The sequence below is a fragment of the Carya illinoinensis genome, chromosome 4 (genome assembly GCF_018687715.1).
Source record: "Carya illinoinensis cultivar Pawnee chromosome 4, C.illinoinensisPawnee_v1, whole genome shotgun sequence".
Classification (NCBI taxonomy): Eukaryota; Viridiplantae; Streptophyta; class Magnoliopsida; order Fagales; family Juglandaceae; genus Carya; species Carya illinoinensis.
Window position 1 is genome coordinate 9,953,272 of NC_056755.1, and position 26,122 is coordinate 9,979,393.

Consider the following 26,122-nt stretch of genomic DNA (forward strand, 5'->3'; position numbering starts at 1 on the left):
TAATCAATTTTAGAAATAAGATGGATACAATAACCATTATTGTGTACGAAATGGATATCATTATGAAGACATTTTCTTCTTGAGACTTTTCATAACGTTGATGATTGAACAATGCACTTGAATGCAGTAGAATGTTAGTTTTAGAATACGAATTGGGCCTTGTGGGCCTCGCCACTATAACACCATTATATAATGTTGTTATGGTATATGAGCATTTCGGAATTGGCAAACCTCCTCGAACCATACCACGTATATGGCTCCACCGCAATAATCAAGCTCGATAAATGATATGACCCCTCCATTATCTGAAACCACCCAAATGAAACATTAACATTCGGTGGTGGCATATTCCTCATCAACAGGTTCAGTCACCATCTCTGCCTGCCAGTTCGATCTCTTTATTATTTCATCATTGTGAGCACTGTGCATAGCCCATAAAAAAATGTGCAATGTGCATTGTGCATAGCCTCATGTGGACTGCAAATACTGTGCCAATGAACTTCCACATCAAGAAATAAACACCATCAAGTTTAGGTCCTTTTTCTCTCCTTCCTTCGCTGGTAATAATATTGCATCATGTGGCTATTGTTTTCAAAGAGGAAGCGGTCGAAAGAACAAAACAAGAAGTTAAAGAGAAATTTTGTAATTGGTTTCTCTCTTCTTCTTTTTTCTTTTCTTTTTACGTGAAATCAAATCATAGGTTTGTATACGTGGAATGTGACTTTCTTTCTAAATTTTTACAGCAATGTAATTTGTAATGACTGCCATCTATAAATTGAACTTTTTACCTAGTTGAATATATTTGAATAAGAAATGCTTTGGCTACAAAAGAATTTCATAAAAGTAAATCCATAAACTGATATTGCTTGATGTAGTACATCAAATTGTAAAATTATTTTTATTGTAAAGTAAAACTAATGTATTATATAAAACTATATCAATTTATAAGTTTACTTTTATGAAATCTTTTTGTAGTTATAATACTTCACTATTTGAATAGCATTATTCTTTGATATTATTTATGACATTATTCAAGCACTCGAGACTTGGGAATTACTGTCTGCCACTAAATCCCATACGCATATCTTCAATCCAATGCAGACCGCACAAGCATGCCCCATATTCTACATGATATCACAATCCAACGTCTATTAACTATTAACAATGCGAGTTACGCACAATATACATATATAATATACATATATATACATGATAGCATAATTATATTTATATATGTACAAATATATATTTAGGCTAAAAAGTTTTCTTATTTTGAAAGATGTCCACAGGAGACAAAATGTATGCAAGTGTGGGAAAACACTATCCCAAAACACAGTCCCAAAAGTTTCTCTTCCTTTAAATGTAAATGGTATTGTGGAGCAGGGGCACATTATCCTTCTTCATCAGGCAATATATTTAGGTCATGGAAAGGAGCAAATCATTTGCAGGGCACTACTACTCGACACCTTACTCGGACATCCGATCTGATTTCGAGAACAGGTCCAAGTCATACAGCTTCAACAGTCCTGACGGCAGCGGCAACATAGACGGCTTAGGCAGCTCCAGCAATCCAGAGCTCGAGAGGAGGAAAAGGGTTGCAGCTTACAACATGTATGCCGTGGAAGGTAAGCTCAAATCTTCTTTGCGAAACAGCTTTAAGTGGATCAAGAGCAAGTTTACCTACAGTTTCGACGACGAGTGAAGATTAAAATCATATATCAGATCTCATTTGCATGTTGTTCTCTTTTAAACGTAGGTTTTGTCTAGCTAGCCCGGTTGAACGACGTATACAGCTAGCGTACCTGTGTGCCTAATTTTCAATTCACGATGTTTCTTTTCGTGTATCATGGGTGTAAGTACGTACGCAGGTTTTCTGGATATCACACGTCTGTTAGATCTTTGAAAGTTCTTAAATTTAGAATGGACTTGTGTCTCTTCAATATCCATTAAAATGGATCCAGTGTGGTCTACTTACCCGAAGTAGTATTTATAAAGTTTATGGGTTATCATAGGCGTGAGAATTGTTCCAGCTTAATTCATTCAAAATAAAGACGAAAGAGGAGTATTAGCTCTATACGTATCACATTTTACATACGTAAACTTATAAACCGATAGAAATCTGCTTGTAAATCAAACATTTCTCATGTTAGTAAGGAACCTACCATTTGTCTGTAATCCACGTGACGCTGAGTAATGTTACGTATAGTTATAAAATGTATAAGTGATATTTAATCGTTTTAAAAAAAATAAAATTTATTATTAAATAATTAATTTTTTTATATGAATTTCATATTTATTTATTTATTATTATCCGATACTTAGGCACTCACCATTGGAAGATATTTCTCGTAACCTACGAAAGCGCCGCAAGAGCCTAACCGAATCCGTACGGCATCCAAAGCAAGATTCTTTTCAGTAATGAATCCCAAATATCCGCTCTAAATACTGCTGACTGCATTCAACAGAGTTGCCGTCGGATCGGTTTTGGCCATCGTTAATCTTAAAATGAGACCCAGTTTCGTACCCTGTGCTACTAATATTGTTGATCGCTTCCATCCCTCTTGCAAGGATCACAGGCTTATAAGGCTCAACAAGGGTGGGCTCTCCGGTCAATCGAACTCGATTATCCTCGTGCGCTAATCTTGCTTTGGTTGTCCTAATCGGCACATATTTAAGCTCCTGTTCGAACAAAACTGCTCCTCTGGTGTAATTCGCCCGGTCTATTGCTGGCAAATGCATTTGCGTGGCGATCGAATGCGATATAGTTGCTTTGGGAATGAATTTATAATACATATCTTCAACATATTCGAGTCAGTGATTTTCTGCCACGGTGATGTTCTAACAGAAGAATGACTTACCCTATTATTTTTCAGAGAATTATATGCATGTGATTCAGTTCATGACAAGAGTTAGAGAAATATTATATATTTGTAAAGTTTAAACTTATTCAATACAAAAAATACAGTTTATTCTTCACATACAATACAGTTATTCTGGGTTTAATAGACTGCTGTTCCTCTTCTTCACTGAAAACCTGGACCGTCTATGGCATCCCACGCAACAGAGGTTACTTATGTGGCATCTCGGGTGCCGTTGATGTGCTGATTGTGATGGGCACTGAACATATTAGGGAGGATTATCCTTGATGGCCTTATCTTTGTCGAATTCATAGAGTTTTGCTATCTTTTCCAGATCTAGACTTCGGAAATCGATTGAAGAAAGAGACCTCCGATAATGAGGCAGTATTTTGCCTTCATTCGGGTTGATGATATCCCTTATGTAGGCCTGCAAGAGTGTAGGGTTCTTGATGTTCTTGAGAGCATTGGGATGAAACTCAGTTGTTGGTGCCCCTCTTTTGATCAGAACGACCAGCTGGGGATAAGGATGCATCCGAGCTTATGTCATTCCGAGTTGTTGTGACGCTAGAGGAGGCGCTGCTTCCACTGTAACCCATTTCTTGGCTCTGCATGTGTGCCTCTGCTTTCTTCCCCTGCAATGAGTTTTAAGGAAAACATAAAGAAGAAAGAAGAAACTCATTTATATGCAGCGGCATGTGCTCGGTACGCCATTGAAAGAAGAAGAGGTAGTTCAAGTGGATTCAAACTATTCTTCATGTTGTTTATCTTAGATTTTTCATTTTGATTGATGTAATGCCTTAGTAGTTTTTCATGTAAATGGTTAACCTATGAAATCATTTAATATGCGACAGAATTATTGGTATGATTAGAGATAAACAATTAATGATGAATATTTCTCATATGACCACAGAATACAGATATGAATTAAGATTTTCAGCTCTACTATATCCCCCTATTTTCTTAATACCAAGCTCAACAAGTAGGTAAAGATTCATTTCATATGGTAATTCAAATTCGCGATGAGAAGTAATGTTTCTCTTGAATTGCTCATATAGATTAAACCAAACATCTTCTATAAAAGCACTGTAAAAGTTTCTGTGATGCACAGCCATCAAATGAACTAGATATACCAAGCAAGTCTGACTTCACATCCGTGGCCCTGCCCTATTACCATCTCCATATGTTATTTTTTATCCGGTATTGCTTAGATTTGAATATATATTCTCCTTGCATACGCAACGAAATTCCATCGTCCTAAAAAAAAAAAAAAAACGTCACTCTTAATGGAAGTATAATTTCAACTGAAGATGTTGCTCTAGGGTGCTGATCTCAAGGTGATACATCTTACCTCTTTATTAGAGTCAAAATCTTCAGTGGGTTGCTCAATGATCAGTTTCTTTCCCTGATGACCATCATCTTTTGTTCGAGTTGATTGTTTTGTTTTAGAAGTCCTGCGCCTATAAGATGGAAAATCACAAGAAGTAAATTCATGGAGTTACAGCCCACAGAACATACTAAGTTGCTTAAGGTTTTGGTAGGAGACATCATGATAGTTACATAGATTTATTCATCACATCATTGAGGAAAATAATTTCACATTATAAACTAAAATCATACATCTTCTGATCACGGGTTTTAGATTGATTCTTCTTTTTCCTGGGAATTGGTAGAGCTGAAAGATTGCAGGCCAATGGGCTTGAAGTAAAGAACAGAAAGCAGAAGAAAAAAAAAAGCCTCAGAATAAAGCATAAATTTTCTTTTGTGATGTAATTTTATAAAAGCAGGAGGAAGATAATAGAAAGTAGTCATTAGGAACACTTGTATTCCTCTTTAGCTATTTCTTTGTTCATTTTGCTTCTGGAATAAGCCTAAACAGCATATGCTTCAAGTTTAAGATGGCCTTACATTATTTCTCCCTTGTGCTTCTATTAAACTTTAATCAATTACATGGAGCAAAGTACCCTTCATATCCTAAAATCTTCCCTAATACTAGTAAGTCCAGCACCAGAACCTTCCAATTTTAAACTCTTAGTACAAAGTTTTGGTTATACCAAAGAAAAGTGCTGAAATGTCATTATACCGCTGGCAATGAGCACAGAGAAAGAGCTTGCCAGCTATTATATTTATACTCACTTCACTATGGAGAGCAGAAGCAGCACTGCCACGACAGGTTGGGTCTAGAGCAAGAAGTGTAGTCAAAAGGCCAAATGAAAGGTGGTAAGGGGCTGAAGGCTTCTTCAAAACTGGGCCTATAATGCCGCGGTGGACGGAAGCTTGCTGGTAGCTTCATTTTGTTCCAGTAATCCACTGAGGGTGAACCACAAAGTTTGAAGATCCTATGAAGCTGCTCAACCTGTGTACAATAGAGGTAGAACTTAAAAACAGCCAGTGTAGAATCATTGCACGCATATCCTTAAAGAAAAGTAGTAAATATGCAATGCATGCATGGAACAGAATCTATCCAATTTTTCTTCTGGATTTGTATTATTAAAGGCGGTTCTACCTCTGTTCTCCCAGGCATAAATGGTCTTCCAACAAACATCTTTGCCAATAGGCATCCTGTAACAGCCCGCTAGAAATTCAATTGTGAAATTTCTATTAATTTTAGGAACCTCGTGAAGACCCTATAAGTTTTCACGAATCCATTAATCGTATAGGTTTTTGTCTAACTACATAGTTAGTGTTATTATTTACTATGGTATTAGAAGTGTGTTTTTTATTATTGGAGATAGTTAGAAGTGTCAAAATGTATAATGGTTTGTGCCATTAGACTCGGAGGGTTATTTAAGGTCTTATGGCGCAATAACATTTTTTCATAATTTCGGGCGAAACGTCTGTTCAAAACTGTAGATATTAATGGATAAAAATATCTTAAGCTAATTTTGTAGATATTATTGGATAAAAATATTTTAAGCTAATTTCGTGGATATTATTGGGTAAAAATATCTTGAGTTGATTTTTGTAGATATTATTAGGTAAGAGAGTCCTACACTCCACTCTCACTCCGGTAAGAGAGTCCTACACTTAACTCTCACTCCAGCCTCATCTCTTCCATATCTCATCCACAAGTATCTCCAGCCACCCCTCCCCACGAAATTATCTTCATTTACGCTTTCCATTGAAAGAATACCAAACACTCTCTCTCGGACAGCTTTTAGGAGTTCTTTTGCACACCCATTTCGAAGCTTTTGTAAGTGTTTTATCATAAAGTCTCCTTCATATAAGTTGTTCCTCTTTGAGTCTAGTTTCCGTAGATATATTTTTCGTATCATTCCATGGTCATTTGGTCAGTCAAAAGTATTTTTAACCATAGAAAGGTCATTCTGGGCGTGAATCTGGAGAGTATGTTATAGTTTGGAGTTTTTGACCAAGCTAACGGATAGATATTGGTCCGAAATTTTTATGAAGTATTGTTAACATGTATATATGACTATTGATTGAGGATTTTTGCATGATTAAAGGTTTTGATGAACGATTTTCTTAGATTTAGAAACTGGAAGAGGAAAAACAGTTTCTGTTTTGAGAAAGTTTAACTCTTTGGTGGTCTAAACCTATTCTAATGACTTTGATAATTTTATTGGAGGATCCTAAGCATCTTATATACATGTTATATTATTATTTTGAAGATATTTGATGTTAGTTTCAAAGATATGAAATTTTATGTAAAGAGATATTCAGATAAGCCAAAGTGTGGATGTTATTGGCTAAATTTATGTTTTGGTTAATTTTTAACCATGTGATCTTGAATTAGAAGCTTATATATGTTTTAGGACATCTTTTTAAACCATGTGATGGTTTGGTTTGAAGATCACATATTTATAAGTCATAGATCAAAAGGTTGATCAAAACAAGTTGGAAACAAAAATCAATAGAAATAGCATATGAGAATTTCGGCCCTATGGAGTTTTAATAGTTGTGATTAGTTTTAAATTTTTCTAAATTGATATTTGAATTGAGGATAAAATTTATATGAGGCATGTAAATTTTGGTGATTTTTAGAGTTAGTATGCAAAATCCTTAAGTTATGGGTAAAACGGTCATTTTCCTACACGCAGAGAGTAAAATAGAAATTTTACTCTTTAAGTTAATATTTTTCCATATTTCAAATTATTAGTGATTTAGTGCTAACTTTTAGAATCGCTAACTACAGTTCCTCGTAATCGCGCTTAAAGTTTTATAAGAAACGCGAAGATCAAGGTAAGTTAGCTTTTAACTTACTAGCAGTCTACTGTGTATGTGTGCTAAGTAAAGGAACTATAGTGTATGTATGTATGTTATCATATATTTCATGCCATGCCAAGTTATCACGTAATTGTCTATTATACAGAATTTATTCTGTCATCAATTTTTATCTGTTACATAATATATTCTGTTATGTATTACTGTACATTACAAGTACGTCATGCTAAGTATGTCATCTATTACATGTAAGTCAAGTCATGTAATATTCACTGTTACAAGTATGTCATGTTAAATATGTTGTCTATTATATGTTATGCCATGTTACGAAATGTTTCTATCTCAAGTTGGTCATGTATTCTAAGTATGTTCAAGTCACGTTATGTTACGTCAGGACTTCAGTCCTTTCGTATTCCAGTCACATTTCATCTTGAGTACATTATGATGTGTAGAATACATGAGGCCACAACAACTGTGGAGTATGTATTTAACTACAATTGTGATGCGTAAAATACATGGGGCCACAACAACTGTGGAGTATGTATTTTTAATGTTAAGTCAAGTTTGTGTAGAATACATGGGGCCACAACAACTGTGGAGTATGTATTTACACATAGAATACATGGGGCCACAACAACTGTGGAGTATGTATTTTTCATGTTAAGTCAAGTTTGTATAGAATACATGGGGCCACAACAACTGTGGAGTATGTATTTTTAATGTTAAGTCAAGTTTGTGTAGAATACATGGGGCCACAACAACTGTAGAGTATGTATTTACACGTAGAATACATGGGGCCACAACAACTGTGGAGTATGTATTTTTCATGTTAATTCAAGTTTCAGAGCAAGTTCATGCTAAGTCAAGTTTCAGATCAAATTCATGTCAAGTCAAGTTCAGTTCATGTTTCAATTTAAGTTATGTCAATTATGCTATGTTGTACGCTAGGTTATTCTTTAATTACTTATGAATTTGATTATGCATTTATGTTTTTACTGTCATCCATGCATCATTAGTCTGTGTGGAAGTTTTTTGTTAACTTGCTGAGATTTGTAATCAAATCTCACTGTGGTAGTCTCAACTACCATTCCTCCCGAATGGTAGATCTTGTTACAGGACCTGAAGGAGGATCAGGAGCTGACCAACTAGACACAGTCGACTGAACGACGGTGCGTCGTTAATGTTAATATAGTAGTTAAATTACTACTTGTACGATGTAGTTGCATCTCCAGTACTTTTTGGATCATAAGCATTTTGGACAAGTGTTGTGATCTTAGTTGTTCAATGGGTCTTTATGTATGAAGTATGTTTTAAGCAATTGAGATATTTTCAATTTGGTGCATAGTATTGCTAAAGAAAAAAATTATCCGCTGCGAATATTGCATAATGTTAGATGCATGTTAGGATTATTGCATCTTATATGTCATGAACGGGGGCAGGTAACCTTGTGTTGCATGTCTCGACGTTTCAAATGTCTGTCCGATCCCAAACGGAATTTAGGGGCGTCACACATCCTGTAACAGCCTGCTAGAAATTCAATTGTGAAATTTCTATTAACTTTAGGAACCTCGTGAAAACCCCATAAGTTTTCACGAATCCATTAATCGTATAGGTTTTTGTCTAACTACATAGTTAGTGTATATGGTATCATAAGTGTGTTTTTTATTATTGGAGATAGTTAGAAGTGTCAAAATGTATTATGGTTTGTGCCATTAGACTCGGAGGGTTATTTAAAGTCTTATGGCGTAATAACATTTTTTCATATTTTCGGACAAAACGTCTGTTCAAAACTGTAGATATTATTGGATAAAAAGAAATATCTTGAGGTAATTTTCATGAATATTATTGGGTAAAAATATTTTGAGTTGATTTTTATAGATATTATTAGATAAAAATATCTTAAGTTGATTTTTTGTAGATACTATTAGATAGAATATTATGAGATAATCTTTTATAGATATTTTGGGTAGGAGAAAACTACACTCAACTCTCAACTCCAGCCTCATCTCTTCCATATCTCATCTATAAGTATCTCCAGCCACCTCTCCCCACAAAATTATCTTCATTTACACTTTCCATTGAAAGAATATCAAACACTCTCTCTCGGACAGCTTTTAGGAGGTCTTTTGCACACCCATTTCGAAGCTTTTGTGAGTATTTTATCATAAAGTCTCCTTCATATAAGTTGTTCCTTTTTTAGTCTAGTTTACGTGGATATATTATTTGTCCCATTTGAAAATCATTTGGTCAGTAAAATATTGTATAAACTATAGAAAGGTCATTCTGGAAGATAAACTGGAAAATATGTTATAGTTTGGAGTTTTTGACCGAGCTAATGGATAGATATTGGTCCAAAATTTTTATGGAGTATTGTTAACATGTGTATATGATTATTGGTTGAGGATTTTGCATGATTAAAGGTTTTGATGAAAGATTTTCTTAGATTTAGAAACTTAGAAACTGGAAGAGGAAAAACAGTTTCTGTTTTGAGAAAGTTTAACTCTTTGGTGGTCTAAACTTATTCCAATGACTTTGATAATTTTATTGGAGGATCCTAAGCATCTTATATACATGTTATATTATTATTTTGAAGATATTTGATGTTAGTTTCAAAGATATGAAATTTTATGCAAAGAGATATTCAGATAAGCCAAAGTGTGGATATTCTTGGCTAAATTTATGTTTTGATTAATTTCTAACCATGTGATCTTGAATTAGAAGCTTATATATATTTTAGGACATATTTTTAAACCATGTGATGGTTTGGTTTGAAAATCATATATTTATAAGTCATAGATCAAGAGATTTATCAAAACTAGTTGAGGAAAAAGTTTCTGTTTTTGGACTAAGTGTAAAACCAAAAACTCCAAATGTTATTTTATGATTTTGGTGACTTTAGTTTGATGATTTAAAGCATGGTTGATGTTAGGATGATATTATGAATATGTTAGAAGTAAGATTTGATTTTTGAAATTCTTGGAGATGTTTTGATTTAAGGTCAAAACTTGTGATTCAAGTGCTTGGATCTTTTTAGAAAAAAAGTTTAGTGTTAATTATTAGTTTTTTCTAAATGGATGTTTTAAGTATGGTTTTAAACTTAGGATTGGAAGATGTTTGTTGCAAAATTTTGGTTTAAGCATGAGTTTTGAAGTTGGAAGGAATTGCAACAAAAATCAAGGGAAATGGCCTATGGATGTTTCAGCCATAGTGTGTTCTTCATAGTTGTGTTTTGTTTTAAATTTTTCTGAGTTGATATTTAAGTTTAGGACAAAATTTACATGAGGAATGTAAATTTTGGAAACTTTTGGAATTAGTATGCAAAATCCTTAAGTTATGGGTAAAACGGTCATTTTTCCACATATAGAAAATTTTACTCTTTAAGTTAGTATTTTCCATATTTCAAATTATTAGTGATTTAGTTCTAACTTTTAGAATCACTAATTACAGTTACTCGTGGTCGCACTTGAAGTTTTATTAGAAACGCGGAGATCGAGGTAAGTTAGTTTTTAATTTACTAGCAGTCTACTGTGTATGTGTGCTAAGTAAAGGAACTACAGTGTATGTATGTGTGTTATCATATATGTCATGCCATGCCAAGTTATCACGTAATTGTCTATTATACAGAATTTATTCTGTCGTCAATTTTTATCTCTTACATAATATATTCTGTCAAGTAATATTATATTCAAGTATGCCATGCTATACTTAGTACGTCATGCATACTTAGTACGTCATGCTAAGTATGCCATACTTAGTACGTCATGCTAAGTAAGTATGCCATCTATTACATATATGTCAAGTCATGTAATATTCACTGTTGCAAATATGTCATGTTAAATATGTTGTCTATTATATATTATGCAATGTTACGAAATATTTCTATCTCAAGTTGGTCATGTATTTCAAGTTATATTCAAGTCACGTTATGTTACGTCAGGGCTTCAATCATTTCGTATTCCAGTCACGTTTCATCTTGATTACTTATGTATGGAGTCACAGCAATTGTGATGCATACACTACGTGAGACACAACAATTATGACACGTAGAATACATGGGGCCACAACAACTGTGGAGTATGTATTTAAGCAGTTAAAGAATAAGTTTCCGTAGAATACATGGGGCCACAACAACTGTGGAGTATGTATTTACATGTAGAATACATGGGACCACAACAACTGTGGAGTATGTATTTTTCATGTTAAGTCAAGTTTGTGTAGAATACATGGGCCACAACAACTGTGGAGTATGTATTTACACGTAGAATACATGGGGCCACAACAACTGTGGAGTATGTATTTTTCATGTTAAGTCAAGTTTGTGTAGAATACATGGGACCACAACAACGGTGGAGTATGTATTTACACGTAGAATACATGGGGCCACAACAACTGTGGAGTATGTATTTACACGTAGAATACATGGGGCCACAACAACTGTGGAGTATGTATTTTTCATGTTAATTCAAGTTTCAGATCAAGTTCATGTCAAGTCAAGTTCAGTTCATGTTTCAATTTAAGTTATGTCAATTATGCTATGTTGTACGCTAAGTTATGCTTTAATTACTTATGAATTTGATTATGCATTTGTGTTTTTACTGTCATGCATGCATCATTAGCTTGTGTGGAAGCTTTTTGTTAACTTACTCAGATTTGTAATCAAATCTCACTTTGGTAGTCCCAACTACCATTCCCCCCGAATGGTAGATCTTGTTACAGGACCTGAAGGAGAATCAGGAGCTGATCAACTAGACACAGTTGACTAAGCGACGGTGCGACGTCAATGTTAATATAGTAGTTAACGTAAATTACTACTTGTACAATAGAGTTGTATCTTTAGTACTTTTTGGATCATAACCATTTTAGACTAGTGTTGTGATCTATTCAATGGGTCTTTATGTATGAAGTATGTTTTAAACATTTGGGATATTTTCAATTTGGTGCATAGTATTGCTAAAGAAAAAAATTATCCGTTGCGAATATTGCATAATGTTAGATGCATGTTAGGAACATTGCATCTTATATGTCATAAACGAGGGTAGGTAACCTTGTGTTGCATGTCTCGACGCTTCAAATGTCCGTTTGATCCCAAACGGAATTTGGGAGCGCCACACATCCTGCACTCCAAAGATCAATACCAGCTCCATAATCCGTGGAGCCCAACAGTAGTTCTGGAGCCCTATACTAGAGTGTCACCACTCAGCTTGTAAGGGAACGTTTTTGTTCAGGATTATACAAGTTTGCATGACCAAAATCAGCAATTTTCAACACTCCCCTACGGTCTATCAACTAGTTGTTGGGTTTAATGTCTCGGTGTAAAACTCCTCTTTCATGACAGTGTTGGAGACCGGAAAGTAGCTGCTGCATATAGCACTTGACCTGTATCAAAAGGAGAAAAAAGAAAACCCCAGATAATTGTAAGCCACATCCGGAACCATACTCCAAAAAGTCTAGTCCTTTGAAATTATTATAAAGGATTTGGACTACTCTTTTTCAAGTAATCCCATTCCACATTTCTTATACACAATCTGGCGTATTACAACCATACACAAAAGTGTCAAAGATAAGATGAAACTCTATGTGAATGACCGAATGAATTGGCCTTGAGATTTCTCTTTATTATATAAACTATGCCACCGAATACTATACATGGAAAGTCAATTATATACAACAAACGGTGCCTAACATTCCTCCATAAGTTTCTTAATACGGTGCCTAATATTATTCCTCGTTGACAGCCCCCCTCAAATTGATGCCCGTAAATCAACAAGCATCAATTTGTTACTTAAGAAGCAATGTCGATGACGAGTAAGAGCCTTGGTGAAGATATCAGCGATTTGAAGTTTAGTAGAAATATGTGGAAGAGTGATAACACGAGCGTCAAATGCTTCACGGATAGAGTGACAATCGACTTCAATATGCTTCGTGCGCTCATGATAGACAGGATTGACTGTGATCTGAATAGCACTCGTATTATCGGCATGTAGAGGTGTGGGATCGGTCTCTGAAAAATCTAGTTCAGCAAGCATACCTTGAAGCCAAATAATTTTAGAACAATCTAAAGACATCGCACGGTATTCAGATTCTATAGATGACTTAGAAACTCTGTCTTGCTTCTTACTCTTCCAAGAGATCAATGCATTACCTAAGAACACACACCAACCAGTAATGAAGCGACGTGTATCCGCACAATCAGCCCAATCAGCATCATTATAAGCAGCAAGACGAGTAGAGTTGCTAGCCGGGAAAAATAAACCACGGGCAGAAGTGCCTGAACATAGTGTATGATCCTGCGAACAACAGCCAAATGAAGATGACGAGGAGTTTGAAGAAATTGACTGACTTGCTGTACAGCAAAAGAAATGTCTGGTCTAGTAATGGTGAAATAAACTAGGCTACCCACCAACTTTCGATATAAACTGGGATCAACAAGTAAGTCACCCTCCTCTTTGCGAAGCTTAACATTTAATTCCATAGATGTATCAATAGAAGTAGCCTCCTGTAGGCCAGCTGTAGCCACCAAGTCACTAGCATACTTATGTTGATTGAGTGAAATACCAGAGGGACTACGATGCACCTCAAGACCAAGAAAATATGTGAGAGATCCAAGATCTTTCATATGAAAGGACTCTAAGAGATGGATCTTGAGCTGGTCAAGTAAAACAGAATCGGAACCAGTGATCACAATATCATCAACATAAACTAAAAGAACAACAATACCCTTGTCTGATTTTTGAAAAAATAATGAAGTATCATACTTGCTCTGCTTGAATGAAAATTGTAATAAAGTTGTGCGGAATTTATCAAACCAGGCCCTCGGAACTTGTTTGAGACCATAAAGAGAGCGACGAAGCTTACACACATGTGAAGTTGGAGAAGTGAACAATCACAGGGGTGGCTTCATATAAATACACTCTTTAAGATCCTCTTGAAGGAAAGCATTCTTAATATCCATCTGATGTAGTGGCCAATCACTAGAAGCAGCAAGAGCTAGAATCGTACGGACAGTAGTCATCTTAGCCACAGGAGCAAAGGTCTCTTCACAATTGACACCATATTCTTGATTATTCCCAAGTGCAACAAGTCGAGTTTTGTAACAATCCAAACTTCCATCAGATTGGACTTTGACTAAATAAACCCACTTGCAACCTAAAGGAACAATGGTGGGAGGACATGGCTCAATGTCCCAGGTGTGATTGGCCTCTAAAGCGGCAACTTCTTCCTGTATAGCTTGTAGCCAATAATCATGCTTGACAGCATGTGAGTAGCATGTGAGAATATCAAAATTGGATAATGCAGTAGTAAGAGCAGAAGCAAACCACCCATACCTATCCGGAGGTACTGACACTCGAGAAGAGCGACGTACCAAGTGCTCTGAAGGTGCTGCAACTGACTGGTCCTGGAGCGTGGTAGGATCAGATATCGGTTGAGCCACCGGAAGAGACTGTGGGCGGGAGCGTCTCGTATACACAATACTTGGTTTAAAAGGAGAGTTGACTGGATGAAGATCTGAGAATTGCTGTTCAAAAGGAGGAAGGACCACAGTAGAAGAAGAGGGTATAGAGGACACAGGAAAGAAATGTTGATTTTCAAAGAAAATAACATTCCTAGAAATGCGTGTACGATGTGAAGTAGGATCATAGCAAACAAATCCTTTTTGACACACATTATATCCCAAGAACGCACATCTAACTGATTAAGCAGATAATTTATGTCGCTCATGAGGAGGTAAATGGACAAAACATACATAACCAAAGATTCGGAGATTATCATAACTAGGTTGTTTAGCAAACAAGTGGAAATAGGGAGACTCCATGTGTAAGAGTTGGGACGGTAAACGATTAATCAAGTGAGTAGCAGTTTTCAGAGCCTCGACCCAGAACATGGATGGAACAGAGGATTCTAATAAGAGAGTACGTACCACATCAAGAAGATTGCGATTTTTGCGTTCGGCTACTCCATTCTGTTGAGGAGTAGCAGGACATGAACGTTGATGAATAATACCTTTAGAAGCCAAGAATGCCTGAAACTCAATAGACAAATATTCACCACCAGAATCTGTGCGTAATGTCTTAATAGTCGTAGAAAATTGATTGTTAATATACACAAAAAACTGAGTGAAAGTAACTTCAGATTTAGAGCGAAGAAAATAAACCCAAGTGAATCTGCTATAATCATCAATGAAAGTCACATAATATTTAAATTTTTCATGTGAACTAACTGGGAAAGGTCCCCAAACATCACTATGGATAAGATCAAAGCAGTGAGAAGCTCTACTAGCATGTAAAGGAAATGGAAGAATTTTACTTTTACCAAGTTTACAAGAATCACATTGAAGAGATAAAGAAGAACGTTCTTCATTATCAAGAAAAACTGAGTGCAATACATGAGATAAGATCTGAGCATTGGGATGACTTAAACGACGATGCCACATCATACTTAGATCAGGAACATTATGACAAGTAAAAGACTTAATAGACGAAACTGAAGAAGGTACTGGAACAGGTAAACATAGTGGAAACAAACGCCCCACTTTAGGTCCCTTCACGATCGGCTCCCCCGTTACCTGGTCCTTGAAACCCTATTGCAGATAATACTAAAATTAGCATCTATTGCACCATTTCTGGTGTGCAATAATTTGTTGGAGGAGGTGCAAGATTAGAGGAAGCACCGGAGGAAGAGCCATGTGCTATAGAAGTCTGAAATGCTTGAACCTAACGATTTTGGGGGTGTATATGACATTCTTTGATAATGTGATCCTTCTTCTTACAATAAGAACAGTATTTCTTAGGACAATTAGCAGCAATATGCCCATATTCCTTGCAGCAGAAACACTGTAAGGAGCTAGAATGTACAGGCGGTCCTCGTCGTTGAGCAGCATAAGCCATCGGAGGGAACCCTAAACTACCATGAGATTGTTCCAGAGAGGCTTGAGTACTAAGCCTTTGTTCTTCATGAAGTAACTCACCAAAACAAACATCAAGAGAAGGAACAGGAGAGCGATTTAGCAGAGAAGAGCGAACAGATTCATACTCGGGGTGAAGTTTCATAAGAAACTGATCACGACGACGAGTCTCGTGAAGACTTTGAATAGTGGAAAGAGAGGCAACAGGAACATCTGTAGTAACCAAATCAGAATATTCGTTCCAAAGAGTCAGGAATGCCGAATAATAATCTTGGATGGAACGATTGTCATGTGAAAACATGGCAATCGTATGCTCTAACTGAAAACGACGAGCAGCATTATCTTGATGATATACTTTCTTTAAGTAAGTCCACATGAATTGAGCGGTGCAATGAGGCCGTAAGTGGGTGACAACATGTGACTCAACTGAGCCAAGAAACCAAGACATAATTCGAGCATCAAGCATAGCCCAATCCTTGGATTTATCAGGATTGGGTGCACAATCAGTGCCATCAATATGACCCCAAATATCTTTTTCCTTAAGAAAAAGTTCAAACTGAAATGCCCATGTAGAATAATTGTTGCCCGTAAACTTGATACACACATGTGCAGAATCCATAGAAAAAAAAATTAGAGCCAACCCGTGAAGAAAGAGACCCACGTGAAGAAGGAAAAAAAAAAATTTAACCAACTCAAATCTGGAAAAAGGAAAAAAAAAATCAAAGAATGAAAAGCAAACAAAAAATAAATAAAACAACAAGCAACTTCGTCCGAATCAACTAAAAAGTTAAGAAAGAACAAAAAAACAAAGACGCCGCCTCACGGTCTGTTCATAGGAACTCCAGAAAATTCTCAAAACTCGCTCTCAATCGACCCACTGCAAATGAAAAACTGCCAAAAAAATAAAACACCGAGACCCAGTTCACGTTGGGTTGCTGAGACCCAGACTGAAACAGTTCACGTTGGTACTATGTGAGGTCGGTTGAAGAGAGGGAGAGAGAGACGTGTAGGGAGTGAGAATTGATTAAAAGGAGTAGGCTGGGATTGATGTACTTGGAATTTTATAGAAAGGGAAGAGAGTGCACTACCTACATGAGAGTTGAGAGAATTGGAGAGGGAAGAAGTCTATAGGCGAGAAACTGCTGAGAGAAACTGCCGAGAGAAAAAGGAGCTCACAGGTGACAACCAAAAAATCGAGAGAAAAAAAAAATTCAAGTGGCTCTCGTGTGGTTTGCTGAGAACTTGCAGAACCTGCAGATCAGTGTGCCATGAACCATGAAGCCAACAATACTAAGATAGACCGAAACACAAGAAAAAAATTTCAAGAAAGCTCTGATACCATGTCAAAGATAAGATGAAACTCTATGTGAATGGCTGAATGAATTGGCCTTGAGATTTCTCTTTATTATATAAACTATGCCACCGAATACTATACATGGAAAGTCAATTATATACAACAAACGGTGCCTAACATTCCTCCATAATTTTCTTAATACGGTGCCTAATATTATTCCTCGTTGACAAGAAGGTCGTCAAGTTCATCAAAACTTATGGAAAGAGATAAATTTAATTCTTCGAATTATATGCCAACCTGTGCTTTGTTGAGCGTCTCACCAGGACGTGGGATAATCCCGGTCAAGTCAGACTCCATGAAATTGAAAATCGGATAGAGACTATAATCCATCCTTGAAGTGGCTAATCCTTCAAGCTTGATCACGTTGGGATGATCTAGCATCTTCAGTATCTTAATCTCTCTTGCCATGAACTTCACACTTTCAGGCTCCGTAGTGTCAAACCGCACTTTCTTCAAAGCAACAATCTTTTTGGTGTCCGTATCTCGAGCTTTATACACATTGCTGTAAGTTCCTTGCCTGATCTGTGATAGCAAGAAGTTTATATACAAAATTGCTCTAAATCAAATTACTTTTTATATTTTCTTAATTAGAACTTTTAGATATGGTGGTGGTAAGAGTAATCTAATTATTGTTGTTAAAATTTTCTCACAATATCTGACAACTCATCATTGATCATTGATGCTTTTGCAGTGTTTCTGTACTTTTTTTTTGGGGGGCGGGGGGTGGGGGAGGTTGGGTCCCTTTCCATGAGGTTTTGTAGACCAAACCAGACCTATGTAGTTCAAGATTTTCCCACCCTATACCAGACCGAATAGCCATAAGAACCGGGATGGTTAGGTCCGGTCGATACTCTATTCCAAATAGGCCATTGGCTCAATCTTTATATCCAATATTTTTTAGCCTAACAGTAAAAGCTCACTAACAATTTATCCAATTTTAAGCCAAAAATACCAAAAAATAACTTGAAAGAAAATAAAAATAATCATAAAAGAAAATTTGTCTATATACAATAAATTTGAATAAAAGATTTTACTTTAAAAAAAATTCTATATCCATCAAAACAATTTAAACAAGGTTATCAATCATAATATTTAATATTTATCATTAACAAACTAGCCACTTAATTGCAACTTGCACCAAGAAGCTCTTTAAAAGATATTCCATACTATGATATATATATTAGTATAAATATAATACTATTAGTCTATTAATATAGAGTAATAGTTAGTGACTTATTTACTATAATTAATAAATTAATAATACACTATTACACCAGTACTAATACTATAACTATATTAACTAACAACTATACTAGTAGTATTTCTAAAATACTATATGTTAGTGATAAATTGGTAATATTATATTAAATAATAATAATAATCTTATTACTAATAATCTATGTAATTATAGTGATTTAACATATTAAGTTAACTATATTAATACTATTATAAATTTATACGTATATTATAATTTATACTATAACTCTTATTTTTTGACAGGTATGTCCATGCTGGGACGACATTGAAGGAATTTGTTGACCAATTCGATAATGCTCTTAGAAAGAAAGTGGAGGTCGAGACAACGACTGATTTCAATTGTAGCAATCAAACTATCCCCTGTGTCTCCCCTTTCAAAATTGAGAAGCAGTTTCAAAAAGTCTATACAAATGCAAAGTTTAAGGAGATCCAAAGAGAGTTTATGGGCCTAATGTATTGTAATTATTGGTTAGTAAGCACACAGGGGTGCATTTTAATTTTTGATGTGTTGGATGAAATATCATTTGATGAGCAAACCAAAAGAGTTCATTACTCAGTTTACTATAACGAAGATGAGTGTGAGGTAAAATGCACTTGTGGTTTGTTTGAGATGAGGGGGATTATTTATAGGCATGCACTTAGAGTCTGTCAGTTGAAAAATATTAATATGCTGCCGAAGGAATATTTCCTAGATTGATGGAGAAAGGACTTAAAGAGGCATTACACATTAATCAGAAGTAGTTATGATGATGTGCGGGGTAGATCAGACACGCTTAATTACGAGCTTATGATCCAAAGATGTTCGAAACTAGCATCCAAAATATCCTCAAACAATGACAAAGTCCATGCATTCCTGCACTATGTTGATGAGTTTGATAAAACATGTGAAGGTTCCACATGTCAGTCGACTATCCAATCAACGATGGCCAACCCAACGGTGGCCTTGGATAAGGGTAAAAAGATTTTAAACCCTAACATCGTTCGAGGAAAAGGGAGACCTCAAAATAAGAGGAATGCTCCACCTGTGGAGAAACTGGCAACAAAGCGAAAAAAACAGGTATTAATTGTTGATGCTTATTTTGTTACTTGATATTTAGTAGTTCAAATTCTAAATTTTTTTTTTTTTTTTTGTCGATGGAACTTAGACTTGCAGGAAATTCTTGGTAGATGAAAGTGAAGTGGGTGAGAGCCCAGGATCTCAACCTTAACATTGTAGGAATTTTTGAGAAGGGCTCAAGTAACAACTCTTTCTATTATGTATTACATTTAGATCTTTGTTATATTTAACTGAATTTTTATATAATACCCGATGGCTTTTCAATCTCCTGCAGGTTGTAAATATTGATTTTGTAAGCTGTTGGAAGTTTTTGTGAAATCAGTGTTGGTGTAGATGAGGATCGGACCTTATTATGACTCCCAAAGATGGAGGCTTGGATATAATTTTTAAAATAGTTTTGGAAATGTTCCGGTGGTCTTGTTGAAATCAACCAATAAATTGGTAAATGCATCCATATTGACATTAACTTATTGGTATTAGTTGAGTTGGGTGGAGAGTTTTTTGAGATGGGTTGTTGGAAGGATTTTTATGTCCATTTAGCTTCTCTGATAGATTGATAATGAAAGCTGTCATCAGTCATGCCCCTCATAAGTATTAAGAATTGTTGGCATATAAAGCAATTTCTTTGTAGTTGATAAGGATGTAAGGTAGCTAATTGCATGGCTTTTCTGCTTTTCTTTGTAGTTGATACAGTGAGATCCTAGATCTTGATTGTGTTGAATGGCAGGTAAAAATGACTTATAATTGGCAACTCTGTTTCTTTGATGATAGGAACTGTTAATTTCAATCATGCATTTCTGATTTTTGTTCCCAATGCAGAAAAAAGTCAATCACAGCTGCTGCATTTTCTTGTGATGGTTCTGTCCTGGCTAGGTAGATCTGAAACTGTCATCACCTTGTGGAATCCTGTCATCAGTCATGCATCCATGGAAAATCCTGCACCTCCATGTATCTCATGGAAGTAGTTATGATGATTGTTAAAAGACCTTAAAAAATGGAGCATATCTCAATTCTAGTTCATAGGTTGAGTTCCAACATTAATTTAATGTTGCTTATTGATCCGAGTTGGTAGCATCAGTTTTGAGTCGATTGAGTGAATGCCTTCATCTCCATATATCTACTCGGAAGTTTTTATCATGTTGAGGTAGTATTCTTAGGACAAAAAATATTCTTGGGTTGATGTAGATTTTTTGTTGGGTTGATGTTCTGCTATTCACTATTTATTGACTGTATTTTTGGGTTTTGTCTCCATTTTTTACCACTGATAAACGCATTGATAATTTGATGGGAAGAGTTCATTGTTGGGTTGACGATTCACTCGGAATGCATTATATGTTGCCTTGGAGCCGGGCTGATTTAATGTGTTGTCACTATGTTCATCTCGGTTTGAAGAGGCTGCACTGAACTGAAGATTTGTTGATTTTAGAATGATGGCTTTTGTAAATATTTGTATATATTTCATACTATAACTCAGAGCTAAATGTAGAGTTTTATTGTACAGCAAAATATCCATTCCAATATCCATTACTGTTATGTAGCCAAAATGTTGGAAGTTGTATATATGGAATACACGGACAAGTTTGATGGCAGGGAATTGTTCCAGTCCAATATCCAGCTTTGACATTATGTATTAAGTCAAGAATATATATAGCACTTCGTTTCCAGTCCACTCTCATGCCTGTTCTGTGGTCGTTCCTGTTGTGAAAAACGATGGCAAAAAATTGAAAAAGAAATATGGAATGAGAAAAGTAATCACACATGACACAAGATTTACGTGGTTCAGCAAATTGCCTACGTCCACGGGAGTTGCAGAGGATTTTATTATTGAGGAATATCACACTACAATGACGGATCAATTACTGTAAGTCCACAGTATTTCTACAGTACGATCATATGATATAATAATTATATATATAGTCAAACGGCGGAAAAAACCCTAGAGGTGTGTAAAAATGCATGTTTGCTCGAGCTCACTGTCGAGCTGACATCGAGCGTTCAACTCTGCCTGACTTCGCTCGAGCAGCCAATGCCTCCGCTCGAGCGAAACTTCCTTCCGCCTCTGCTCGAGCTCACTGTCAAACTAATATCGAGCGTTCGAATCTGTCTGGCTTCGCTCTAGAGGCTAATGCCTCCGCTCGAGCGGTGTGGACCAGACTCTACAGTACTCAATAGTTCCAGTAGGTTGAATGACTTACCATAAGCAGCCAAAAAACAATACTTCAAGTGCATAAAAACTGATTGTAAATTAATAACATCCATGTTTTGAGCAATGTCACTAAATAACACTTTGTTAGAGGCATTACAAAGTCAATTTCATTGAAAAAAGTTCTGTATTACACGGATGGGTACAATTTACATACATGGTCTTGGTTCAAACCATGTGCACTTTAAAAGAACCATGCAAAACCAAAAAGAGTTCATACACTGTACTTTACATAGAATTTAGACAAACCAAATAAACACTATTATAAAAGTTAGAACCCAGTACAAACACAAAGTTTTCACTTTTGCTTTTTCAGATTCTTTGCTATCTCTCTCACTTTATCTTCCCTTTTCCGAACGGCATACTCGTGCTGTAATACATCATTCCACGTAATATTTGTCGCCTTATTCTCACGGGCACGAAAATTTAGATCTAGCAAATAAAGTATATCGGCCCATACAAAAAAATTCACATCTTGCTTCTCCCTACACAAAGAAAATATTTTCAATTAATATGATAAAATACACCCCAAGCAGCAAACCAAAGCATCAAGTTACTGACTTACCGTTTTATAGTTTGGGCAAGCAAAAAATCTCCTTCCAGGATTCTTTGACCTATGAAATGTCTTTAGTGATGTCCTCAAACCACACCAACAAGTTAGAGATTCCATGACAAATCATTAAGTAAAGATGATGATCGAGATGCTGACATGACTGATTCTAAAAAACCAAAGATAAATTTGTGCTTCTGAGAAGTCGAAGTCAGGAGTCTGTAATTCATAAAATTTATGAAATAGTTCAAGGAGACTTATAATTACCAATAAAATCTACTGGTTTTATTGAGGTTCTCTCCAGAATGTGTAGACACTGGAAACTTACATAAAAGTAAGGTAAATCATAAAAACATCATTACGTTACAGCAGGGGGACCTGCATGAAGGTTTAAAACTCCATTGGGTAGAAAGCTTAGTTCTCTTTTGAAGAAACAAAAATAGGGAGACTCAAAAACTTCAAATCTTTCTCAAAACCCCCAAAGGACTTCACCTTGACAAAAGTAAAACAAAAAACAAAAACTAATAGCTTATTTTAAAATTTGATCTCACCAAAATTAGAAACTAAACATTTTTATCTCATATTTTTATTAATGGCTTAATAGTATGTGCAGTATTAAATATAAAAATGCATCTGACTTTAGCAAGAATTGTGCTCCATATTTCTCTCAGAAACATATGCAAACCAAAACTAGTCAGACCCAACAGATGGTAGAATTGCAATTGCTAATCAAAATTCAATGCTTAAAACTTATGGTTAAAGGGCTAGCATACTGCCAAACGACAAGCAGCAAGTGTAGTGTGCGTGGTGGGATTTTACATTTAGACCATTGGGTTAAGCTAAAACAAAGTATCGCAATTGAGTTTTCTATTAGCCAAATATGCATTTGTTTTACTTTTCAAATCAAATCAAGTACAACAAAGAAGTAATCAATGGGAAAAACATTTAATTTTTTTCCTGTTTTTGTCCATGAGAATGAGCAAACTAATAACCTTCAAAAAATTAAAACATAGAACTACCATAACAGAGGTCCAAGACGTATTCTGAAAGAACAGTTAGAAATTAGAAAAAATTAAATTAAACATTATGATATATGAGAATTACACATATCAACTGCCATATGTGCTTGTATTTTATGAAGTAATAGTTAATCATGAATTACATATGAATCTAAGAAAGTTCAAATATCAAGCCTAACCTAAGAATTACATTCTATGATGAAGGAGTTTTTTTTATTATAACTAAAATCGTATGTGATGAAATAACCTGGATAGCGAGGGTAAAATAGCCCCTGTTTATTTTGTTTGGAGTTTTTGGAATACACAGACCTGCAAAGAAAATGACAGAAGAAGCTCTGTTAGTTTCTTTCATGCTAGATAAATAATTACACAGAAAAATGTATGCCATGAGAGGCAACATCGGCAACATCTACACCCCCGCACCATTAGTTTCTAGCAAATACAGGGAGCAAAAAATAATGAAGTAAATAGAGGAAAAACAAAATTGCCCAAACCCTAGAATCACAGATTATTTACCTTCCTACCTTCCCACAGATTCGCGTATTAGGGCTGAGGGTGGCTTCGCGTTTGCTGAATGAGGGCTTCCTTTGGTGGATTTAGAGACTGATCTCCTTGGGAGGGCTGAGGTTCTAGTGGGGAGGGTTGAGGTCGGTGGTTGCTTCGCTTCGAGGAGGGAGATCGAAGAAGACGAAAGGATGAGGAGATTCGGGAGGGGGAGTTTGTGGGACAAGATGAGAGAGACGATGGGGAGAGGGGGCTGAGAGTGCTGGTGGGGGGATGTTGATGACGGAACTCGGGAGGGAGATCGAAGAAGACGAAACGAAAGAATGAGGAGATTCGGGAATGGGAGAGGTTGAGCAAGACGAGGGGGAGAGTGCTACTGGTGGGGGGATGCCGACGACAGGAAGGGGGAAAGCCGGGGAGAGGGGAGCTCGAGAGGTTCTTTTCGAACTCAAATCGAGCACAATACTACTGAGGGAGGGAAAAGAAAGTGGGGTCAATTTGGTCATTACACATCTGTCACGTAGGGTGTGTCTCCGGTTGATCCTAAATAGGGGCTGCTCCCAATATTTATTCATAAAAAAATTATAAACCTAAGTTGAAACACACAAAAATATAAATAAATACAAAAAAATAAAGGATCAAGGAATTATTAAAAATAATGAAATTTTTAAAAAAAATAATGGGACATATTTAAAGTTACAAAAAAATTAAGATTTTATATATGACTTTTAGATTTTAAAATTATATGAATCTTATGTGGATTTGAAATTTACAAAAACTTTGTCCAAATTCAAGAAAAATACAATTTTGCTATTAAAACAGTCCAAAAGAATTCAAAGAAACAAAACTATATGAATGATTAAGATCTTTCTATCTCCAACAGGCAACTATCCAAGAAACTCGAACACCTCCCCACTATCAAGTCTTCTTTCTAATCTCCCTATCCTCTCTTAAATTTGGGTGTCGCAAAGAACAAGGGAGGAAGATAATTTGAAATAAAGAAAATCAACATATGAATCCTCTCCCGCTCTACTCCTTGCAGCTAGAACCTCTCTCTCTCTCTCTCTCTCTGATCAGTTGCTTCCTCTCCCTATTCATGCGGTTTATATGAGAAACTACAATCTAAATCCCGCCATTTGAAACCCTCCCAAGAATGCCAGTCATCATAGAATGGAAGCAGAGTCAATTGGACATAATGAATACAGTACAAAACTTCGCTTATGTATTCTAATAACAGAAGGATAGAATCAATATCATCAAACCTTAGCGAGTTTATCATAGGAATCGGCGCTCTTGGAAACCAAACCCGACAGCAAATCTCCAGGTACATTATCAACAAGCCACTTAGGCCACCCACCCACAAGCTCATCCCCTCCAATCTTCTTAGACCGAAACCTCTTCGAAGCATTTCCACTCTTCTCTCGCTCTCTCACAACCACCCTGTCTCCCCCACCGTCCCTTTCAGTATTCACCGCACCCACAATATGCTTATCTTCGACTTGGCAGTTTATGGGCACCGCAGCTGCAGAGTCCTTCGGAAGCTGGTTGCGATCAATGGGTCTCCGTCCCCTAACATACCCATTCTCCGATTTCAACCTCTCAATGTGTCGAGGGGGAGACGGCGTGGGAGGCTTTCCTAGAGTACAACCCATCGCGTCTCAGCAGTTGAGTCGAAGTCTATGCTTTCTTTTTCTTTTTTCGTGAATATCTAGGTGGCACAGTAGGGACGCGTCTTGTATATGGAGCATTTTGATTATAACAAGGAGAGAGCGAGAAGTGGAGATTGAGAGCTGATGATAAACGAGGCCGGCATGGTTTTGGAATTATGGTAAATGAGAAGAAAGATGGAGAGGAAACAGACTTGCCTGAGGTTTCTTCTTCAATATCAACGTCTTTGGACTGTGTTTTCCAGGCAGTTGTGTACTTTTACACTGAAATTACACCACCTTTTTGGCGAGTAATGGAAAATTCATGTGGGTCTCCAATACGAACACAGGCAACAAACACAAACATCAACGGCTCAACCCCCCACCAAGCTTAGCGAGACAAAACCGATAGACACGGCTGTCTTCATTTACTGGTGTTCTAATGTTGTTTAGAAAATGGACGTAGCATTGCTGCTAACAATTCAATGCAAGGATATTCGGAACGTTAAAAAAAGAAAGGAAAAACAAAAAAACAAAGAAAGAATTTCAGTCTGTATTAGCTTCCGTATGGTACAAGTAGTCATTCATCTCAG

General features: G+C 36.1%; 1 long non-coding RNA gene and 1 pseudogene across 2 annotated transcripts; one reads left to right on the top strand and one right to left on the bottom strand.

Annotated features, from left to right (window-relative positions):
* The first annotated feature begins 1,491 nt into the window (after positions 1-1,491).
* Positions 1,492-3,759, top strand: LOC122308245. Of its 2 annotated transcripts, none has more exons than XR_006241965.1 (2): positions 1,492-1,625; positions 2,323-3,759. It is a non-coding gene; the product is annotated as an uncharacterized LOC122308245 (long non-coding RNA). The 2 variants fall into 2 exon arrangements; XR_006241966.1 differs by lacking the exon at positions 2,323-3,759 and adding an exon at positions 1,757-2,009.
* LOC122308242 lies at positions 3,127-26,082 on the bottom strand (annotated as a pseudogene).
* Between the last annotated feature and the right edge of the window lie 40 nt (positions 26,083-26,122).